The sequence below is a fragment of the Stenella coeruleoalba genome (genome assembly GCF_951394435.1).
Source record: "Stenella coeruleoalba genome assembly, chromosome: 19".
NCBI lineage: Eukaryota > Metazoa > Chordata > Mammalia > Artiodactyla > Delphinidae > Stenella > Stenella coeruleoalba.
Genome location: NC_137165.1, coordinates 43,704,186 through 43,725,072, shown reverse-complemented (window position 1 = coordinate 43,725,072; position 20,887 = coordinate 43,704,186). Strand labels below are relative to the sequence as shown.

Below are 20,887 nucleotides of genomic sequence, written 5' to 3'. Positions count from 1 at the left end.
AAAGTCAAAGCTCACTACTCTGGACTAACAGGAGAATGACTGTAAAGTGGGGGGAAAGTCTTTAAATAGAAGAAACAAAATTGCTTTTTATTTCAAGGACCTCTGAGAACACACAGTAATTGAAACTTCAAGGACCAGATTTCTGTAGAGTCCTGTTTTAGTAAACAGATAAGATAAAATTATGATAACACTTTTGTTTAATATGCCAAGTCTTTAATAATTACTTTGATTTAAGCCTTTCTACATTAGTAATTTGCTTAATAAACCTCTTCCAGATCAGGTCACACTAATAGAAATTCTATTAGAGGGGTCTAACTGAATGATGCAGACAGACTTAATGGATCCAGAGTGCAGGCCAGAGTCAGACGGGGGGTCAGCTGCTTGACCAACCACTCTCTGAATACTTGGACTTATGCCACTCAACCTCTTTTGAGTGTGTGTCATCATCTGTAAAATGGAGGTAGCATCTACCTATAGGATCGTTGTACGGGTTAAATAAGATGATTGTTAGAATTCCCCTGCACACTGCCTGCTTCTCTTCCTCCAGAATGAGCAAGTGGCAGGGATGGGTAACAGGCTGGGGGAGAAGTGGAAAGTCCCTGACAACAGATGGGAAGGTTCCCATGTTCTGGGTGGTCCTGAATTCAGCACACTCTCCTCTCCAACCCCACCTCCTCCTTGTTGGAGGGGCTTCCCTGCCTAACTGGAAGCTTCAGGCTTGTTCTCCTTATTGTGTGGGGGGAAGGGAATGGGGAGGGGAGGGGGACTTGGACTTGAGGCTGTACACAATCTAAGACACAGCTGTGCTATATATAGCCTGAGGGAGCTGAGTGACAAGAGGGGGGAGGTGAGGGACGTGCAGCTTTTGCCTTGAGCTAAGGAGTGCTGTGAGTGAGGGGATGATGATGAATGAACTGGACAAGGAACAGAGGATGCTCTGAGTTGGGGTTGGAATGGGAAGGACCCAGGCTGAAGGGCTGGGGTAATCACAGGGGAGAAAACATTGGGCCATATAGTAGTATCTGGGGGACTTGAGGGGCAAAGAGGGGGTAGCAGGAACAGGCAGAGGCGGTGGAAGTTTCCAGATGATGTGGCTAGGCTGAGGCAGCCTCTAGAGGGTGCCTGGGGTGGGGAGGGTGGGACACCCCCTCTCCTTCTAAAAACAGGCACTGGGTTCCAAGGACCTCGCAGTATTTGTCCAAGGACAGCCTCAAGAGCCACAGGCTTGGGCCAGGACAGTGCCTTTGGTACCCACTAATCATTCTGGAGGGACTGCTCACATATTTTTAAAGATTCTAAGAGGTGTGGATAATAATAGCAATTTGGAAGGCTGAATCAGACTGTAGCGATGCTGACACAGAATCATGTCTTGTGAAGGAATAATTTTGAGCTGCAGAAGACACCAGTATAGACCCCTGTACTAACAAATGGTTGCTCCAGAGGAGTTGAAATGTTTTGCTGAAGTTCTTGCGTTGGGTGCTTTTGAATACCCAAATTACCCAAAGTGCACTATGGGAGGGAACTAATGTCTTGAGAGCCTACAAGATTTAGGGTACTTCATATATTTAATCTTCACAACAGCCCCAACTGGTAGATATCATTATCCCCATTTTATAGATGAGGAAACCGAGGCTGAGAGAGGTTAAGTAACAGCCGTATCACACAGCAGGTAAATGGCGGCACTACCCAGCCAATAATGATAACCACTACAGGGAATTCCCTGGTGGTCCAGTGGTTAGGACTCCGTGCTCTCACTGCCAAGGGCCTGGGGTCGAAATACACATAAATGAAAGCACACAGCTGGGCAGAGCAGACCTCTAAACCCAGGGCTTCCAGACACTCGAGGACTGCACACCCACCGCACTGCCTCTCACCAAGGCAGGGTAGGTCCTGAGCCAGCGCACTGTGTTTTGTTTTTTTTTAATTTTTATTGGTGTATGGTTGCTTTACAATGTTGTGTTAGTTTCGACTGTACAGCAAAGTGAATCAGCTATAAGTATACACATATCCCCTCTTTTTTGGATTTCCTTCCCATTTAGGTCACCAGAGAGCACTGAGTAGAGTTCCCTGTGCTACACAGTAGGTTCTCATTAGTTATCTATTTTATACATAGTATCAATAGTGTATATATGTCAGTCCCAGTCTCCCAATTCATCCCTCCCCCCCACTGTGTTCTGAGCGTGTCCAAAAGTCCTTGTTTGTGGGTGGTACCAGAGGAGGTCTCTTCAGCTCCCATACCCTTCTCCCCACCCCTAATTCCTGAGCATACTTCACCTGCCCTTCATTTGCAAGTAAATTGACCTTAACTTGAAATCCAGCATTAACTACACAAGAAACAGCTAGCTGGGCTCTGGGAAACAGTGGGGGGAGTCATCTTACTGTTCCTTCTATACTACTTGCATTACCTATTCCAAAAAATCTGCTTCAAACAACATCCCTGTGGCAGGGAGGAGCAGTATAATGTGTCTCACAGGTTAACTGAAACTGCTGGGGATTATGGGGGCAGGGGGTTGTGCTACTAACACCCCCCGCCCAATAGCACAAGTAATCAAGAACTTCTAATCCAGCCAGTCTGGGGCAAGCAGGGCTTCCTGTTGCCAACCGGGAGCTTTCCCAAATCCTACCTCTCTGGGCCTCTGCTCCCATCCCCCTGGACAGAAGAATCTGCTCCGAGTTTACCAGCCAAGTGGGGACCCTGGAAAATGTGTAATGGAAATAGTGACGCACTGCAGCCTTCAAGTTGACCCTACAGTTTCCAAACCACAGAGCCCCAGGGCGACTCTCAAGTTCTCAAACTGGGTTTTGATTCTTTCCTGCCTGGGCCCTATGTGAATAAAAAGTGACATGGTTCTCACAGCACCCGGCTCTACCACTCCCTGCCAGAGGACGGAAACCAGACCCATTTCCCTGTTTGAAACTTGAGGCTTTTTTTCTTCCCTCCCGTAGCCTTTCTTATGTTAGCAATGGCAAGCCTTCCTTCACTCATGCACTCTGCATACACTTGCCAGGCTCCTACTGTGTGCTGGGCTGGGTTCAAGGAGCTGCGACACAGCGGCCCTGCCTTCAGGGAGCTCACGTTCTAGCAGTTGCCCTGGTTTGCTCCGGACCATGGTGAATGCCTGGACCTCTGGCTTAGGTTTCTGGCCTCAGCTTCCCCACCTGTAACTGGATTAAAGGATGTCAGTAGCTGGCAAGGTGACAGAGGAACGGACGAAGAGTCCTGACTAGGAGACAGAGTCTTTGGCTACATTTCTGTTTTTTTAACTATCTGCAGTTAAAACAACTTAGCTTCCCTGGGTCTCATTTCCATCTTTATTTTTCTATTTTATTTTGAAAAATTATTTATTTTTTAAATTTATTGGCTGCATTGGGTCTTCGTTGCTGCGCGCAGGCTTCTCATTGTGGTGGCTTCTCTTGTTACGGAGTACGGGCTCTAGAGCACAGGCTCAGCAGTTGTGGCACACGGGCTTAGTTGCTCCGCAGCATGTGGGATCCTCCCAGACCAGGGATCGAACCCGTGTCCCCTGCATTGGCAGGCAGACTCTTAACCAGGGAAGCACATCATTTGCATCTTTAAAAGGTTGCTCTTGGGAATTCCCTAGCAGTCCAGTGATTAGGACTCCACACTTCCTGGCAGGTTCATCCATGAATTTATAGGAAAATAATACCCAATAAACATTTGAGTATATATATATATATATATATATATATATATAAAATTTATATATAATACACAATACATATTTGTTTATAAATATTATATATACATATATAACCAAATATTTTAAAGGTTTTTATTGAAGTCAACATGCCACATAAAAGTGTACTATCACTATCAAAAGAGAACGGCTCAAATGTGGCAACTAAAGATACCTGTATATCGTGTATTCAGCATCCAGCTCAAGAACAGAACAGGAACAGGCCCCTAGAAGTCCCCTCAGGCTCCCTTCCGATAACTATCCTTACCCTAGGATAACCACTATCCTTACTTCTAACAGCACAGATTAGTTCTGCCTGTTTTTGAACTTTATATAAATGGAAAGTTTTGTGAGATTCATCTATCTTGCTGCGTGTAATTGTAGATTATTCATTCTCATTGCTGCATAATGTACCATTGTCAGCATATAACATTTTATCTACCCTTGCTATGGTTGATGGGCATTTGGGGTAGTTCCCAGTTTTTTGGCTATTACAAATAGTGCTGCCATGAATATTCTAGAACAAGTATTTTGTACACATTTCTGTGAAATTTCGGATTCACAGTGCATTCCCAGTTTCGGCTTTAGTAGACACCGCCAAAGAGTCTTCCAAAGTGATTTGTAGCGATTTACACTTGTACTAGCAATAGATGAGAGTTTTAATGTTGTAGTCAGTATGGATGTTGTCTCCTGTGTCATCTCAGCTAACATGTTCTTTATTCCTGTTTTCACATATTTACAGGGTCTTCACACTTGTCATTTTAAATACATTTGTACAGAGGGAACGTGATAATGGGGAGGGGACGGAGACTGGGGCATGGCAAGTATAGGGGGAAGATAATTTAAATACAGAGGCCAAGCAGCTAACGAAAATCATTCAAGCAGCTAAGTGGAGACAGCGCCTGCCCTGGATGGACAGATGTTACTCAGAAGTAACTGTCACGTGAAAAGAGAGGCTCAAAATGAGCGAAACTTTTGACTTTTTAGAGAGAAGTCAAAAAGACAGATTTTTAAAATGTGGCAACTAATTCATAATTTTGGAAAACATCATACTAGCCAAACAAAACATCTGTCAGTGGGCCAGATGCTCAGCCCTCAAGTTTTCAGCCACTTGACTGGCCATAAGGGCCTGGCTTTTCGTAGAGGGGGTGGGGTTGAACTGTAGCAAGACACCTCACTAGTTAGAGTTTAATTTCCTCTGTGGTCAAAAGGGTAAAATGAAAACCTATCCTTCCGCATAATGATGGTCAATAAGATAATTCAGGAGCACTTTACAAAGTAAAGTATTCTCTCATCTCCTTAGTACGACTTCTGTTGTTATGCACGGACTCCCTCTACTTAAACCATTTGAGGAGTTTTCACATTCCTACGAGGCAATTCAAGGCTGGAGATTCCTATGCAAAGTCCTTTGAAAATGGGATCCTGCTGGGATGCAAGGGGTTAAAAGGAAATGGCCTATTAGGGTCTGGCTAATCGGAGAAGTCCAGGATTTCAAAAGTATCTAGAACAACACTAAAAGCTCAGAGGCCAAGGAATTCGGACGATTAACCCGACGGGGGCCAGTAGGATCCTGGAGTAGTTGTAGAGCAGAACCTAGAACGGGGAATCAGCATCCCGCGTTACACTGGACCCAGGCCTTGGCGGAGTGCACAGAATACAACTCCGGGGCTCGTTGGACCAGCAACCCAGGATACCCAGGTAAGGCGTGTCCTCACTGCGCCGTTAGTTGCCCGCTCGAAGTGAGGCACTGCCCACGGCGGAGTTCCTGTCCTGAGGATCAAGCTGGAGGAATGAACTGTCCGGGAGGCGAAGGCTGCGCCCACCCAGGGCCCAGACTCCACGCGCCTGGGTAGTTCCTACAAGCGCCGCGCCACTGCCCCGTCCGGGAGCGCGCGGACCCCTCCGCGGAAAGTTGGACGCCCGCGCCTCCGCCCCCGCGCTCCGGACGCCCCCTCCTACCACAGCTCCACGTGCAGCGCACCCCCGTCTCCCAGACCTCGGCGGGACGCCCCCGCCCCCACCGCGGCGCGCACTGCGCAGGCGCCTCCCTGTGGCTCTGGGCGGCGGGAGCGGCTTTGGCCGCGGCCGGAGACTGAAGCGAAGGCGGCGGTGGAGGAGGAGGAGGAGGAGAGATGACGGTGGCGGCGAAGGCGATGGCGACGCGGGGCACATGAGGCGGCGGCCGGCGGGACGGGCCGAGGCCCGGTGGAGGAGGCGGTTCCGGGGGACCCCGCCGGCAGGTGAGGGGCGGCCACAGGGTCGGCGGAGAGGCGGCGGGCCAGGGGCGGGGCCCGAGGGGGTGTGTGGGAGAACTTGTGGGGAGGCCCGAGAGGGGCAGGTGGGCCGGCGGAGAGTGAGGCGGGGGCAGGGGGGAGGGAGAGGACGCCACCAAGGGCTTCCGTCCGAGCCCGAAGGGGCGTCGCGACCCGCTGCCCCCGGCGCGCCCTCCCTCTTTGTCCCCAGGCGCGCGGTTCCCAAATTGGGAGGGAAAACGGCTCGGGGGTGGGCCGGGGCTGCGGATGCGGCGCCAGGTGGGCGGGGAGCCCGAAGGACCTGGGCTCGCTCTTGGGCGGTGCTCGCAACTCCTCGGGCTGTTAGGGGCGCAGGGCCGCGCCGGGGCTCTTCGCGGGCTGGTCTTTGTCTCCCGATGCTTGGCTCCTGACATCTCTCCGGGCGGCGTGCGGTTCGTCTGGCTCTTTCCTCTAACATCCCTGCCGGGACTTCTGTCTCCTTGAATGTTTGAGAGATTTAGTTCGCGGGCTGGTAGTGGGAGATGGGGAATGCAGTAGTCGCCTCTCGGTTAACACGTTTTCTTTACTTAAAATGATTTTTTTTTCCTCTTCGTGAAACTTTGGATGACTGGTGTGTTGTGGTTTTTTTTCCTTCTGTCTCCAGATTCAAAATTACGAGAAGGCGCTAACGCTGTGATTGTGGCCAGTTGTGTGGTTGGCGGCTGCTCTTGGAGCTTTGAGTTGGAAAGAGTTACATGATTGTGTGGTTTAGAATTGTTTGTTCTTTTTTTATTTCTTTTTTTTTTTGCGACTGTTTCTAAGATTGGGATTACAGTTTCTTTGGGAAATGGGCGAGTTTGGTTTTTACCATTTGAAGGAATTTTTGTTCGTTGAGAACCAGCAGTGTTACAGATTTCATTGTGCTCGAGCTTTATTTTGTTAGCATCGAGATTACTTTGTGGGATCGAATAAACCAAGTTAGAATAAGTTCTGGATAAGCGTTATCTTGTAGGCCTGATTAATCTAAAATTATTATACGTTCGTGTTGTGTATACGTTCCGGTGAAAGTGCTGTAAAAATCAAACTATAAATGAAAGGGATTTTAATTCCCTGATAAACGGAGTACATTAATATCTGTAGAAAAAAGCCTTCATAATGTAATTTAGGGATCAAATCCTTTACCCCTGGAAGAGGGCTTAGGTATTTTTCAGAATAAGAATGCAGAAAAATAAACTTAACTGCAGAGCTCCCGATTAAAAGTATGTGAATTGTGATTACATTTGATGTTTTTTTGTGTGTGTTTTATTTTTTGGATTTTAGCAGAGTTTTGTATATTGCAGTTGCTTTGGATTTCTTAAGTGCTATGTAATGGCAGAATTAAAGAAACATGAACTGTTCTGGGTAAAAGGTAAAAAGCGCTGGTAAACAAATCTGTGTCTTAGTTTTCACCAGATCTTTGTGAGCAGGGTGTTGTAGGCAAAGGACATTTTGAAGAGAATACATGGTGGTTATGTGAAAATTCTCCTTTTATTATTTGTCCTGATTTGTAATGGTTTGATACTATTTACTAATAATCTTAAACTGTTGTGCACTTTTCCAGAGCATTTCCAACATCCTTTCCAAAAGTCAACGCTTTTAGCTTCCTTTTAGGTTGTGTGACTTTTGAATTGGTTTTCTACTTGTGCTAGTAGCCACAATGCTCTTAAAAAGGAGCAAAGGACTCAGTAACTTTCTATTCAGTTCGTGAAGGTTGAATTGAGTTTCAGTCTTTAATTGAAAGGATTTAAGAATTCCTCCCAGCTTTCTCCAGGTTACATCAACTAAATACGGATCAAGATAAGGAGTTCACCTGCGGGGGCGGGGGGGGGGGGAGAGGGAGGGAAGATAGATGTGTTTGGTTTTTTTAATTGTGGGAAAATATATGTAACAAAATTTACCATCTTAACCATTAAAAAAAAGGAAAAAAAAGAAAGGATTTAAGAAGTTAACATATCTTCAACATAATAATCTTACTTATAAATGCCGCTGTCTCTTAATCATTTTTACTCTTATTTTGTATCTGTATAAATTAGCCAAAGTGAAAGGATTCAGGGTGGGTCTCTGATTAGCTACACCCTCCTTCACTTCTAGCTTCAGGCTTACCTATCAATTCATTAATTGGGATCCTAGAATACAAAACATATAATTAAAATTCAGAGCATGACTTTCTTAATAAATACATAGTTTGTTCCATGACTTATTCAGTGCAAAGTGATGAGTTCCAAAAAAGCTGGGTTTTTTTAGTTCACATTTCAAAATAAATGAGGTGTTTTCCTTTGTTTTGTTTTTAATATTAATCTTGATAGTTAAGTGCACCTGGAGGTATAATTACTTATTTCTGAACTTGTGCTTTTCTTGTGGCCATAGAACATGTGTGGCTCCTATCCAAAATATCTAGTGAAGATTTAGGCAGAGAAAGGATGGGTTTTTTGTGGGTTTTTTGCTTTTGTAGACCACTTCTTTGAGAATACATATACGATAGATTTTGGTTATTATCATTAACCTGAAGCTTACACATAGAAAACAGTTATGAACTGTTAATATCAGCAAAGTGTCAACAGTTGTTTTTCAAGCACACTACCGCAGCTGATGAATTTAGTTTGTGTGAAAGTAAGGACCTATTTGGTTAAGTCTGAGCATTGCTGTTTTCTACAGCTCTCAAGAATGAATGAGGGACTTCCCTGGTGGTCCAATGGCTAAGACTCCGGGCTCCCAATGCAGGGGGCCCGGGTTCGATCCCTGGTCAGGGAACTAGATCCCACATGCTGCAACTAAAGATCTTGCATGCCCCAACTAAGACCTGGTGCAGCCAAATAAATAAATATTTAAAAAAAAGAAAGAAAGAAAGAAAGAATGATCAGGGACTTCCTTGGTGGTCCAGTGGTTGAGACTCCGCGCTCCCAGCGCAGTGGGCCCGGGTTCCATCCCTGATCGGGGAACTAGATCCCGAATGCCGCAACTGAAAAAGAGCCCACGTGTCGCAGCTAAGACCCGGAGCAGCCAAATTAATTAATTAATTAAATATTAAAACTTATTTAAAAGAAAAAAAAAGAATGAATGATCAGTCAGTACGGGTTGGCATAGGCTAGTACATTCTTGAGTTTTGCAAGCATTGCAGTGGCTGACAGCACTTGGATTTACCATTCAGACCAGTGGAACGTGTTGCCCCATGGGGTTTTTTTTACCGTAAGACAAGGATGAGAGATCTTTATTTCTGTGGAATGAGTAGAACTCTCAGTTAAAGCCTGTTCTATGAGGCTATATATGCTGTAGCACTAGTACAGTTTGGACAAAAGTGTTCTGGTGGCCATTCATTCAGTTAACTGTTTTTTCCGTCAGGTACTATGTTAAACACTGAACTGGGCTGAAGATTCAGTTCAAAGATGAATGTTATGTGGGCTTTGTTCTCAAAATGCTTACAGTTTAACACGGCGGTCCCAACCTTTTTGGCACCAGGGACTGGTTTCGTGGAAGACAATTTTCCACGGACGGATGGGGGTGGGGTGGGGATGGCTTCGGGATGATTGACGTGCGTTACATTTATTGTGCACTTTATTTCTATTATTATTACATTAATATATAATGAAATATACAACTCACCATAATGGTGACAGGAGGCAGAGCTCAGGCGGTAATGTGAGCGATGGGGAGTGGCTGTAAATACAGATGAAGCTTCCCTCCCTTGCCTGCTGCTCATCTCCTGCTCTGCAGCCCAGTTACTAACAGGCCAGGGACAGGTATCAGTCCGTGGCCCAAGTGTTGGGGGCCCCTGTTTTTTTTTTTATTTTTGGCTGTGTTGGGTCTTCGTTGCTGCACGAGGGCTTTCTCTAGTTGTGGCGAGTGGGGGCTACCCTTCGTTGCGGTGCGCGGGCTTCTCATTATGGTGGCTTCTCTTGTTGCGGAGCATGGGCTCTAGGCATGCGGGCTTCAGTAGTTGTGGCACACGGGCTCAGTAGTTGTGGCTCGTGGGCTCTAGAGCGCAGGCTCAGTAGTTGTGGCGTCCAGGCTTAGTTGCTCCGCAGCATGTGGGATCTTCCCGGACCAGGGCTCGAAACCCTGTCCCCTGCATTGGCAGGCAGATTCTTAACCACTGCGCCACCAGGGAAGTCCAGATTTCAATTTCGGACCCCTGGTTTAACATGCTAAAAAGGTTTAGCAATCTGGAAATTATCTAAAAATCTTTGAAAGAAAAGAAATGTATAGGATTTCGGGTTTTCATTTTTTCTCTACAGAAATGGAATAAACTCCACACCCCTGTTTTCGACTAATCTCTTAATTGTATTTAAGTCTCAAATAGTTAGAAAACTTTTCATCTACATCTTGGAAGGATTTATCAGTTTTGATGGAATTTATTGTTACTTAACTGAGTTACAGCATTCCTTTTGGGAATGTTCAGAGTAAAGTGGATCTAGACTCTTGTCTATTTATAGGGAATTCCCTTTGACTCATTCTTGAACCTTGGATTCCTAAGTGCCTATCTAGAGTAGGTGTTTATTTGGGTTCGAATTGTCCTTCCTCGATCTCTGGCTATTCCTTCAGGTCCCCTCCACCCCAACCAGATCTTTAATTGATGGTCTTTCTCAGGTCTTGGTCCTTAGTCTTCCTCCCTTCTCACTCTAATCTTAACCATTCTGTGGTTTCAGTTCCCATGTATATTTTGAATACAACCATTTTTTAATCTGTAGTTCAGACCCCTTTTCTGATCCAAGCTGCCTGCTCAATCAACAACTCCACTTAGATACTCAGAGGTATTTTTAATTGAGTTGCCCAGACTGAGCTCTTGATCTTGGCTCCGAACCTAGACCTTCTTCACTGTACTCAGTTTCATTAAGTGGCTCTATCAACAACTTACTGAGGCTAGATTCTTGCAGTTTCTCTCCACTCTAGTCTCCCCATCCTAGTCTAGGCCACCTTTTCCCAAGACGATTTTTTTAAAAAATAAATTTGTTTATTTATTTTTGGCTGCATTGGGTCTTAGTTGCTGGGCGCGGGCTTTCTCTAGGTGTGGCGAGCGGGGGCTACTCTTCATTGCAGTGCGTGGGTTTCTCACTGTGGTGGCTTCCCTTGTTGTGGAGCACGAGCTCTAGGCGCGCAGGCTTCAGTAGTTGTGGCTCACGGGCTCTAGAGCTCAGGCTCAATAGTTGTGGCGCACGGGCAGAGTTGCTCCTCGGAATGTGGGATCTTCCTGGGCCAGGGCTGGAACCCATGTCACCTGCATGGGCAGGTGGATTCTTAACCACTGCGCCACCAGGGAAGTCCCGACAATTATTATAGTCAATTAAATTAATTAATTAATTAATTTGGCTGCATTGGGTCTTAGTTGTGGCATGCGGGATGCTTCATTGCAGCACGCGGGCTTCTCTCTAGCACGAGGGCTCTCTAGTTGTGTTGTGCGGGCTCCAGAGTGCACAGGCTTAGTTGCCCCACGTTACACGGGATCTTAGTTCCCTGACCAGGGATTGAACCGCGTCCCCTGCACTGCAAGGCGGACTCTCAACCACTGGACCACCAGGGAAGTCCCTATTATAGGTCAATTTTAAATGGTCCTTCCTCGTTCACTCTTGTTTCAAAAATAATAATAATAATACAATATTATCAGTACGGTTGAAGTCTTCTCTGTTTCCCTACCTGATTGCACCCCCGTACCCCAAACAACCACTGTTGTAGGCGTCCTTCCCAGAGGTAATCACCAACTGGAATTTATTATTCTCTTGCATTTCTTTGTACTTTTACTATGTATTATATACACCTAAGCAATATACCCTCTTGTATTCTTCTCACAGCAGCTAAAATTATCTTTAAAAAAAATTTAATCGAGTCACTTACCTGAAAACTTCTGTTGTTTTCCCTTCGCTCTTCATTTAACATGATGTGATCTGGCCTTGCCTGCTTCTCGAGCATCGTTTCTTTTTACTTGCTTTCTTGGTATATATGGTCTAGCCATACTGATCTTTTTTTTTCCCCCGCCCCGTTCCCTGAAGGTTCAAAGCTCACCCAGCAGTCTTTGTACGTGCTGTAGCTAATCCCTCTGCCTGGAAGGCAGCTCTTCATTCTTCAGAATTTGCTTAAATATCACTTCTGAAGAAAAACCTTCTCTGATTCTCCTATATTAGATTAGGGACCCCTATAATACACTCTTATAGCACCCTGCACTTCCCTTCTGTAGGACAGATCACAGTTTTAATTAATTTAATTATTTGTATAATACCTGTGTCACCATTAGACTATACCCCGCCCCATCCCCTGCCCCCCGCCATGCCCTGGCTTGAAGGATTTTAGTTCCCTGACCAGGGACTGAACCCCAGGCCCGGCAGTGAAAGTGCCGAGTCCTAACCACTGGACCACCAGGGAATTCCCAGACTATACTTTATATTCCATAAGGATGGCCAGTATCCCCAGCCACCCAGCTCATAGTTCATTTAGGTATTCAGCAATTATTTGGATGTTTACTAATTTCTTTTTTATTTGTAGTTATTGATGGTAATGAAGTAACTTCTGACAAAGCTTTTGTTCTGACTAGAAGCCTTATTATTGTATTTTGTTTTTTGTATTTTTGGTCTTACATGCCATTACAGTGCTAGGTCTTCAGTAAATACTTACTGATGTGAACTTACTGGTAGCCATGGCCTGATCAGTCTTCAGGAGTTTTTTTTTTTTTTAACTTTATATTGGAGTATAGCTGATTAACAATGTTGTGATAGTTTCAGGTGCATAGCAAAGGGGTTCAGCCATACATATACACGTATCCATTCTCCCCCAAACTCCTCTCCCATCCAGGCTGCCACATAGCACTGAGCAGAGTTCCCTGTGCTACACAGTAGGACCTTGTTGGTTATCCGTTTTAAATATAGCAGTGTGTACATGTAGATCCCAAACTCCCTAACTATCGCTTCCCCCCATCCTTCCCCTCTGGTAACCATAAGTTCATTCTCTAAGTCTGTGAGTCTGTTTCTGTTTTGTAAATAAGTTCATTTGTATCATTTTTTAGATTCCGCATATAAGGGATATGATATTTCTCTTTCTTTGTCTGACTTACTTCACTCAGTATGACAATCTCTAGGTCCATCCATGTTGCCGCACTGCAAGGCTTATGGGATCTTAGTTCCCTGACAGGGGATTGAACCCAGGCCCTCGGCAGTGAGAGTGTGGAGTCCTAACCGTTGGACCACCAGGGAATTCGCTTCAGCAGTTTTAATAGACCAGAAATACAATGATCACTTATGGTGTGGTATACACAGTGGAGACTCTTGTCTCCCAGGAAGATAATCGCAGCTAGGCTTAGGCAGGCTATCAGATGGAATAAAGAAATTGCTATCAGATGGAATAAAGAAATTGAAGATTAGTTTTTTCCTTTGACATACTGTACTTAGTTCTAATTTTAATTTCTCCCCATTTGGTGGGCCAAGAGTCAGTATAATTAATGTCCCAAGAAACCTGGCTATATTATGCAGTTATACATTAAGGCTGACATCGACAGTTTGAGTATTTCACTTCACTGACAAAATTTTTTTTTGAAATAGGTATACATAATACAAAATCAAAAGGTATGAAAGGATGTACAGTGAAAAATAAGTCTTCTGGGGCTTCCCTGGTGGCGCAGTGGTTGGGAATCTGCCTGCCAATGCAGGGGACACGGGTTCGAGCAGCTAGGCCCGTGAGCCACAGCTACTGAGTCCACATGCCACAACTACTGAAGCCTGTGCTCCTAGAGCCCATGCTCTGCAACAAGAGAAGCCACCGCAATGAGAAGCCCACACAGCGCAACGAAGAGTAGCCCCCGCTCACCACAGCTAGAGAAAGACCATGGGCAACAATGAAGACCCAATGCAGCCAAAAACAAACAAATAATATGTTTTAAAAAAAGTAAGTCTTCCTTTATTCTCTTCTCAGTCACTCAGTTTTCTTTTCTCTGCTGAAGCAATTACTGTTTGCTTTTTTTGTGAATTCTTCTACAGATATCCATATATTCAGTATCCCCCACCCCCCCAACGTACATAAATGGTAGAATACTCTACACACTGTTCTGTACCCTGCATTTTTCATTAATAATATCTTAGTTTGTTTCATATCATTGCAGATAGAGCTCTTTTTTTTTTGACTAATAGATGTTCTGTAATTTGTTTACCCAGTCCCGTACTGATAGACTTTAAATTGTTTACAGCCCATTATCAGCAGTACTGCAGTGAATATTCTTGTACATTATTTTGTATGTCTGAACATTTCATTAGATAAGTGTTGAGCACTGGAATCGCTGGATCAGAATACATCTGCATTTTCAATTTTGATGGATATTTCCACGTTGTCTTTTATAGACGCTTACCATTTTACCCCATCACTTCCAGTAGAGCACAAAGAATGCCTCTTTATATATACACCCTTCCTTCTTGCTGATCTGTTATCAATTTTTAAATTTTTTCCAATGGGATAAATGAAAAAGTAGTATATTGGTATAGTTTTTTTTTTTTGCGGTGCGCGGGCCTTTCACTGTTTTGGCCTCTCCCGTTGCGGAGCACAGGCTCTGGACGCGCAGGCCCGGCGGCCATGGCGCACGGGCCCAGCCGCTCCGCGGCATGTGGGATCTTCCCGGACCGGGGCACGAACCCTTGTCCCCCTTGTCCCCTGAATCGGCAGGCGGAGTCTCAACCACTGCGCCACCTGGGAAGCCCTATTGGTATAGTTTTAATTTGTAAATCTTTAATTACAAGTGATATTGAATATCTTTTCATACTGTATTATTAAAAGCCATTTATATTTTTCTGAGAACTCTCTCTTCTTTGCACGTTTTTTTTAAATTGAAGTATAGTTGAGGACCTTGTTGTTTATCTGTTTTATATATAATAGTTTGTATCTGCTAATCTGAAACTCTTCGTTTATCCCTCCCCCCTTCCCCTTTGGTAACCATAAGTTTGTTTTCTGTGTCTGCATTTCACATTTCTATTGAGTGTTTTTGTTTTTTTTAATGATCTGCTGGAGCGCTTTATGTGTTAAGAGAATTTAGCCTTTTATTCTAAGAATTGCAAATAATTTTAAGCATTTAGTGTATCTTTTGAGTTGTTTATAGTATTTTTTTGCTTTCTAGAAATTATATTTTATATAATTGAATTTGTCATTTCTTTCATTTGACCTCTAGGTTTTGTGTCATTTTAGAAAAGTTTTCACTAAGATTATTAAGAAAAAATGTTCATGTTTTCATCTAACTTTTATTGTATTGTTTTTAATTTAAAATCTTTGATCCATCTGGAATTTAAAGATCCAACTTTAATTTTTTTCTAGATAGCTACCCATGGTAGTTCAATATCATTTATTGAATATTCCATGTTTTTTCCGTTAGTTTGAAATGCCACCTTTATCATACATTAAATTCTCAGATGTATTTGGATCTTCTGGACTTTCTATTCTGTTCTAGTTTGTTAATCGTTTTGCCAGTTCCACATTTTAAAATTATTACAACTTTATAGTATATATTGAGAGAAGCTTGTATGCCCTCATTTCTCTTTCTGAAATTTCCCAACCATTCTTACTATTTAATTTTACACATTAAATTTAGAATTAGTTTGTCTGGTTCCAAAGAAATCCTATTGGCATTTTTAGAAATCAAGATTGCATTAAATTTAGATTAATTTAGGAAGAATTAATATTTTTATGATGGCTATTATATCCAAGAACATAGAATGCTTTAAGTCTTTAACGTGTTTTACGCATTTAAGTCTTTTGTGTTCCTCGGTAGTATTTTCCTGGGTATTATGTTTCTTGTGAGGCTTATTCCTAAGTTTTTTTCATCTATTTGTTGCTGTTTTAAATGGAATCTTTTCTTTAGTTATATTAATTGTATATCACTGTCAGTTTTTTCAGTGACCTTCTGTTTGGTCTTAAAATAAAATTAAATACTAAATCTACATGGTATAGGAAAACGATCAGTAGGTCTTGAGTTGTATTCTAGGCTTTACAGCTAATTAGTTGTGTGATCTTAAGCAAGTCATCATGATCTTTAGTATTCTCTTCAGTAAAATAAGGATATTAATGTCATACTATGGTGTCAGACAATGGGCCACTGCAGAATAGTTGAAGGATGACCTCAGAATCCATGCAAGTATTATCTGTGAAGTGTATAAGTAATGTCTTACAGATACGTATAACCTTTTCAAATGTATATATGAGTGATGTTATGATACATAAACTGCAGATTTATTTTTAAACTTTACCAGTGTATGTGTTTTCTCCAAAGATAGATAATAAATGTATAACCACTATTATGTAGTGGAAAATCTTTTGCAGTTACATAAAGATCCTCAGACTCTAGAAATTGGAGACTACTACTAGCGTAGCCAACCTCTTAACATTTCTTTTACCATTGATATAGTGTGTGAACCTATGAAACCGTGTGTTTGTGGAAGATTTGGGTGATAAAGGTGCTTGGTTTGTTTGTTTGTTTCTTAAGATAATGATTTTTAAGCTTATAATGTCAGAAATGTTAATTATTAGTTCTGTTTTTAAAAGACCTGACTGACTAGCCTATCTGGATTTGTACAGAAAATGATTTAGTGAGAGAAGCCATATAGTACTTTCTGAAAGGGAATTTGTTTGCTTGTCTAACTCAAATAGTTTTCTTTGATCTCACATTCCAGTTCAGTACTAGATGTTCATGTTATTCAGAGTGAAAGCTTTATATTTATTAAAGGTTGAGCAGTTCAAGCAGATGTGCACTTCTCAGATTCACTTGGAAAGGAAAGCTTTCTTTTTTGAGCTTGGAAAAATTACCGGGAGTTGGGGGAGTATCTCAGTTCTTATTGAATTGTGTATCTGAAGCCATTGTCTCCTATCATACTTGAACTCTGAAAAGGAAAGAGGATGGGAAAATGTGTTTATGATCTGTGATATATCCTGGGAGGAAAATTATGTATGCATAGCTTGAATAGATTTATTTTGGTTGCCAGTTAATTATGGTTACTAGTTCAATGAGAAATTTAAAGCAACCTTAGCATTTTGAACCCCAGCTAGAATGCTCTTAGTAGTTAAAAGCTTTATTTTCTACTGCTTTTTATTTATTTTGCCTCAGAAAACTGTTTTTTGCCATTTGGTTTTATAATTATATACATGTCAGTGTAGTTTCTTGATAGGAAAATGCAGATGGGAGCAGTGCTCAGATTAGTGCCCTTTAGCAAAGCCTTAAAGTAACAGGTTATTTTGGTTTAAAAAACTCCATTTAAGGCAGTATATTAGCATTTAGTATCTTGACTCAGGAGATACATCTTTTGGGTTTGTAGTGAATCTCATGGGCACAGTCTTATCCCAACAGCAGAATCCTTGATATGAAGTGGAGTGATTAGGACAGGAAGTATGAGGTTTGTAACATTTTCGCGTGTCAAGTAAACATTTAATAGAACTCATAAGGGACACTGGAAAGGTTTTGGTGGCTGTTTTAATAATCATTTTCTCAAATAGAGGTGACTCTTTCCAAATATTCAATATCAGGCACTCAATAGCCAGCAGGTAGCAATGGCAACAACTATGCATTTCAAGGGAGTATTGAGTATGTTAATTTTCTGTGTTGCTTCTGGAGCATTTTAGAGTGAGTCTCTAAAGAAATGGGAAGAGCAGCATTATTATACTACCTGCTATATAACATATGTCAGAGGACTACTATCTTTTGATATATCCTTCCAAATTAAGGATTACCCTGTACTCTCACCATCCTATATTTTACTCTAGGGTGAAATTTTATATAAGTTCTGTCGTGGACCCCCTTATGGAGGGGCCGTGTAGTAATTGTACCAAAGATTCTATGAGATAGTTAACTTTTCTGTGATGTATTCATTACTTAATTAGGTCTTCATGAATGTAAAATATGTATGTATGCAAATATTATGAAATTTGTACCCTGACCTACTTTTTAAATTTCTCTTGGGGCTTTCGTTGCATAGGAAGGCTTTGCCAACTTCATTATTACATGTTTATTGTAGAAGATACTGAAAAGCAAATAGAAGAGAAAACATTCATAGGCAATTGTTAATGTTGGTGTATTTCCATTCAGGCATATTATCTTATTGGGAGTTATTTTGTTTGTTTTTTTGTCTCTTTACTACACATGAGCATTTTCTCACATAGTGAAACATTTTTTTTTAAAACAGATCACAAATTGGCAGGCTTTACTCAGCCAATAAAATATCTGGCTCAATATTACTTAAAAATTTTTTTCTATTAGTTGCCAACATGAAAAAAAAAGGAGACAGGTAGAAGTGTAAATGAATACAACCCCCTTAGGAAAAGTACTGATCTACTAAAGCTGACATATGCATACCCTACAACTAGCAATTCTGGGTCTAGGTATTCAACAGAAATGTACATATAATCACCAAAAGGCACATTTGGTGTGTTCACAGTAGCATTATTCATAATAGCTCCAAACTGGAGACTGCTCAAATGCCCATCAGCAGTAGAATGGATAAATTGTGATATATACACACTGGCAATATAATAAAGCAAAGAGAATGAACAGACTAGAGCTAAATGCAATAAGATTGGTGACTCAGCAGATGTTGAACAAAAATCAGACACAGGGGCTTTCCTAGTGGCGCAGTGGTTGAGAGTCCACCTGCCAATGCAGGGGACACGGGTTCGTGCCCTGGTCCAGGAGGATCCCACATGCCGCAGAGCGGCTGGGCCCGTGAGCCATGGCTGCTGAACCTGCACGTCCGGAGCCTGTGCTCCGCAACAGGAGAGGCCACAACAGTGAGAGGCCCGTGTACCACAAAAAAAAAAAAAAAAAAAAAAAAAAAACAGACACGAGAGTGTATTCTTTTATTTAAAAAATTTTTTTAGAAGTGTATTCCTTATGAATCTGATACAAGAGAGTCCATTCTGTGATTCCATTTATGTAACGTTCAAGGACAGTTTAAACTAGTGGATCTCAATGTGGTATAATATTGTTCCCCAAGGGGTATTTGGCAGTATCTGGAGACATCTTTGGTTGTCACAACTGGAAGAGGCCAGGGATGCTGCAAAACATTCTACAATGCATAGGACAGTCTCCCACAACAAAGAATCATCCAAGATGTCAATAGTGACGGTTTCCCTTGGGTAGGAAGGGGCATAACTGTGGCTCTGGGTGGCTGGTAATGCTTTGCTCTTGATTTCAGTGCTAGTTACATGGATATGTGAAAATTCATTGAGCTGCACACTTAAATTTGTGCACCTTTCTGTAGGTATTTTATACTTCAATCAAAAAGTTACCCCCAGGGACTTCCCTGGTGGCGCAGTGGTTAAGAATCCGCCTGCCAATGCAGGAGATATGGGTTCGAGCCCTGGTCCGGGAAGATCCCACATGCCGCAGAGCAGCCAAGCCCATGCACCGCAACTACTGAAGCCCGCGCGCCTAGAGCCCATGCTCCGCAATAAGAGGAGCCACTGCAATGAGAAGCCCGTGCACCACAACAAGAGGATGTCCGCGTGCAGCAACGAAGACCCAACACAGAGGAAAAAAAGAAAAGAAAAGAAAAGAAAAAAATTACCCCCAAATCAGGCTTCACATAAAAATCCAGGTTGAAGACTTATTTTGAAAGATATGACAGTCTGGTAACAACAGCAGCTGTAGCTAACAATCAGTAGCCTCTCTTTAGTTGGTGCCTGTGTTGTCCAGGCCCCATTTTTCTGTTTCAGTTCCTTGTGTCACTTACTGGTGCCTAGACATTTAGAAAATGTCTTAAATGGCTTTTTTGATGTATGATTCACACACTGTACAGTTCACCTGTTTAAAATGTACAATTCAGTGGTTTTAGTATATCCACCGGGTTGTGTAGCCATCACCTCAGTTTAATTTTAGAATTTTTTCATTCCCCCCAAAGGAAACCCCGTACCTGTTATCAGTCATTCCCTACTCTTCCCCCTTCTTCTCAGTCCTAGGCAACCACTAATCTACTTTTTGTCTCTATATAGTTGTAGACATTTGTATTTTGTGATCTCTGTTCGAAAACAAGATTTACAATGGTTGTACAGTATTTCCTCATAGAGATTATATCATAAATTATGTAAAATTTTTCTTTTATTGGGCATTCATTTAAGATATTTATTTTATAAATAAATATATTTATATTTTATTGGGCATTCATTTAAGGTAAATTACTAGATGTGATGTTACTGATCAAAGGACATAAAACATTTTAAAGTTTCTGATAAATATTACCATAATGCCTTCCAGAAAGATTGTATCAGACCATCCTCACCATCAGTGTATGATAATGTTTTTTGTAAATTTTGTGTTGTGACCCTAGTCATACTGGTAATGTTATATGTTTATTTTTTTAAATTTTTTCTTAGACATGTCATTTTCCTAGACTGATGTCATCCTTTTGATTTGACTTAAGCTGTTTTGGACAAGTGTACCAATACTGTCCTTTTTTACATGAAGACAGTACCACTTACGATGCACTGTGAATGAACACATTATCCCAGGTTCCCCATACTTCTCCAGCTGGTTCCTGAAGGTTCTTACATTCAAATAGAATGGCTTTTTGCCAGCATAGATTGACACTTCAACCCACAATGGTGTATTTTGTTTCCTTGTTAATGGAGCCAAGATTTCAAACTACTTTCTCTCCTTTATTTTATAATTTGATTTACAAAAAAATTTATGTTTCTCAAATATCGTCCATAGCCAAGAGCTCTTTTGAAAAACAAGTTGTTTTCATATTTATAATACATAGATTACTGTTTGTAATACATAGATTAAGGCTGCCATAGTGCTTTTGCTTAGAAATTGTCACTAGCTAGTTATTAAACATCTATTATCACTCATGCAGAATTAACTTCCACTTAAAACGTTCCAGTTAAACAAAACTTCATTGTAAACCCTTTAATTGATTCTTTGTCTCTACACATAAAGCAATCTCATTCAGGAATGTGAGTCACTAGCACTATTCTTAA

The 20,887-nt window shown here is 42.1% G+C and overlaps 1 protein-coding gene across 3 annotated transcripts in view; it reads left to right on the top strand.

Moving 5' to 3' along the window:
• Positions 1–5,246: 5,246 nt before the first annotated feature.
• Positions 5,247–20,887, top strand: part of GJC1 (gap junction protein gamma 1) — a 36,769-nt gene continuing 21,128 nt past the window's right edge. The window contains exon 1 of one of the 3 annotated variants that reach the window (XM_079905646.1): positions 5,247–5,938. The gene's annotated coding sequence lies outside the window, so the exon portion shown is untranslated. Of the gene's footprint in view, positions 5,939–6,323; positions 6,382–12,336; positions 13,832–20,887 lie in introns of those variants that run through there. The other 2 variants (XM_079905647.1, XM_079905648.1) reach the window with 2 other exon arrangements.